Source organism: Primulina huaijiensis, chromosome 11, assembly GCF_012295235.1.
Source record: "Primulina huaijiensis isolate GDHJ02 chromosome 11, ASM1229523v2, whole genome shotgun sequence".
Classification (NCBI taxonomy): Eukaryota; Viridiplantae; Streptophyta; class Magnoliopsida; order Lamiales; family Gesneriaceae; genus Primulina; species Primulina huaijiensis.
Genome location: NC_133316.1, coordinates 2,025,792 through 2,029,404, shown reverse-complemented (window position 1 = coordinate 2,029,404; position 3,613 = coordinate 2,025,792).

Here is a 3,613-nt window from a genome sequence, read left to right as displayed (position 1 = left end):
ATTAATTATTTATTGTAAAGCGTGAATAATTTTTCTTATTGTTCATTTAAATAATTTTTTAAATATTCATAACTTCATTGAAACAATTTAAATTTGAAAAAATTCAATTGTATATGATAATTGAGTATTTGGGTAGGGTATGGGTATCCGATAATCCGATGGGTATGGGGATGAGGATGAAATTCAATACCCGATGGGTGGGGATGGGTATGGGGATGAATTTAATAAATGGGTATGGGGATGGATGTATGAAATCCGACCCATACCCTATCCATTGCCATCCCTAGATGTCACGTGGCTCGGGTGACTAAAGTTGCCAGACCAATGAATATTTGTCGTTTGACGAAATTAAATTTTGTATTAAAATTTCATTCACCAATGTACATGCGCGAAATAATATGTTCGATAAATTTGTTAAGAAATTTAAATATTTTTTCTCCGTATGATGGAAATTTAATTTTTAACTGAAAATATATTGATGGGTTAAACGTGTACAAGTGATAATAACACTGGGATGAATGACTTCTTGAGAAGTTCTTGTGTGTTAAATTGATGACATTGCGTCGCTTGATTTGGTTGGTTAGGTGTGCCGTACAAGAGGGACGACAAATTTTAACTTGGAGACAGTGTCGGCTGTAGGAAAATGATATGATCGATCTAAGACAACATCAGCAGATAAACACACATTTTCTCGGACCATTGACCTACTAGCTCGACCCATTAGTAACTCAATTAAGTACACTCTGTGCTGTCAGAGATATAAGGAAATAAAATTACGTCTTAGCTAACAATTATAAATTGTGGTCTACTAATAATCGCTTGATCCTAACACATTGAGTCACTCCTCTATTCGATGTCATTTTTGAATAAAATTATAAATGTCAAAATATATGGGGAATCAAATAACAAACTTTACATATCATCATTTCCTCATAAAAGAAGAAAACAAATCCAAATTTCAATGTATATCATATAACCTAAGTATTTTTACGTAAAACGGGAAATTGGCCTTCAGTTCCTAGCCGTCGATTTTTTTTTGTGTTCAGTCTCTAGGTACTTTTTTAGTACCACATTTTCACATGAAGTGTACCACATTTTGTATGACATAGTACCACAATTTTGTGGGTAGGGAGTAAACCCAAAGAAATATTTTGATTGGTGATTTTTCACCAACTTCCCTCAAAAAAAACAGTAGAAATCATATTAAAATTAAAAGCTTTTAAAAAAATTATATTTAATTATAATAATTATTTGAATATAATAATTTTATTTTAAAATTTATGATCTTTTTCTTTTACTCTTTTATAATATTGTTTTTTTTAGAGAAGGTGTGATCATCTAGTCCTTTTATGATTATTATTGTATGTTTATACTAAATTGGTCGCTCTCTCATCTGTCATAATATAGTATATCTTAATTATTAACATTATTTTATACAGACAAATTATTATTTGATAAAAAGGAATAACGTTAGGTATTCAGAAGTGGGCAAAGACGCAGGGCGTTCACAAATCTTGTGCCCAAACATTTATTACTTTGATAGCCCCTTACTTTAATTAGTGTCCCGAGGGAAATTATTTCTAAACCAATAAATCTCTAGACGTTGAGGTTTGTGTGACCTCATCTTCGGATTTGATGTTATATGTTTGAATTATTGTGATTTTATTATCATATTGCATTTTTTTTTTCATTTTTAAGCTTTTTTTACCATTTAATTATTCTTATTTTGCAAGAATTTTAATATAGCGCAACGGATATTCAATGTTATCCATAAGATATATAGTGTCTCAACCCTTAATCTAAAGGATATAAGGATCATGTCACGTGTATTTTTTCATATATGCTCTTAGATTGTAGTAATGAAAAAACATACACTAGTAGAATTTCCTTGATTTACTTCGCATATTAAATGAAGTAATAGGTAGATAATTGCCGAAATAGACGCGCGTGAAGTAATAGAGTACAATTTTACTTCGCATTATCACCGAAGTCGTATCCAAGAAATTAGCGAAGTCTTTGGCTGGAATTAGACCGATGATGAAGTAAAACAATGTCTTCTACATCATCGATTTCGTAAAGTGCAAAAGTAATAGCTTATATATAACTGCATAGTTTATATAAAATGACGAAATAAATGTGTTGTATAACTTCATATGTTTTGTATTTTTGTGAAGTAATTGATGTGAATGACTTCGGTGCTATAGAACTAAATTAACGACGGTTTTCAATTAGCGACGGTTTAGGAAAGACAAATCGTCGCTAAGTAGCGACGATTTGTTTAAAAACTGTCGCTAATTAGCGACGGTGTATAAAATGTCGTCGCTAATTAGCGACCCTTTATACCAAAACTGTCGCTAATTAGCGACAGTATTTATATAACTGTCGCTGATTAGCGACGGTAATTCATAAAATCGTCGCTAATCATATTTTAAATTTGTAAATAATTTATAAAACAATTTAACTTTGAGATAAAATAAGCTAACAAAATTATCTTCATGATCATAAATTAAAAATTAAAGCTAAAAAATATAATTTAAATCGAAATTAAAACCGTTCGAGAGAAAAATGGAAGTAGATATGAAGTGGTGTGAATAATAAGCCGCGGAGATGTGTATTTATAGGCAATTTGCGACGGAAATTTATATATTGTCGCCATTAACAACAGGTTAATAAATATGTCGCTAATTAGCGACGGATTTTACAACTGTCGCTGATTTATTTAGCGACAGACTGTTTAAACCGTGGCTATTCGCGACGGTTAGAACAAAACCGTTGCTAATTAGCGACAGATTATAAAACCGTCGCCGATTTATTTAGCGAACTATCGCTATTAGCAACGGTTAAAACAAAACTGTTGCTAATTAGCGACAGTTTATACACCCGCTGCAGATTTATTTAGCGACGGATTTTTTAAATTGTCGCTAATAGCGACGGTTAAAACAAAACCGTCGCTAATTAGCGACGGTTTACATCTTCCTTTTGTTTGTAAGTTTTGTTACTTCACAATTTACATTTAATGACGAAGTAGTAAATTTAAAAGACTTCATTTTTTTGTGTTGTAATGAAGTATTTAATAGAGAACGACTTCACAATTTTTGATTTGTGGTGAAGTAAATTCTTTCTTTAACTTCGACACAATTTTAATATGACGAGTTAATTTGTATTTTATTACTTCATCATTTAAGGAAAATTAATTAAAATTATGGTTCATTTTTTTACTTCACTAAATATAAATTTAACTTTTTTTTTAACTTTTCACTTCATCAAAACTACTGTGTCGAAGTAAAAGATTATAAAAAATTAGAAGTGAAGCCCGTGTTTTTTAAATTGTGAAGTAAAAAATAATATTTTACTTCGCTGGTGTTATTACCGAAGATTGATATATACTACTTCATAATTAATAATCGTCGAAGTAACGAGTGGCGAAGTAAAAGCCAGAAATTCTACTAGTGATATGTGGCATAAACAAATTTGTGGCACATCATTGTCAATGTTATATCGACGGCACATCCAGAATGACTAAAATTATAAGAAAACAAAGTTAAATGACTGAAATTAAAATTTAACAAAGAAATAAATATATGTCATCAAAATTACAATTTTTTAATATATA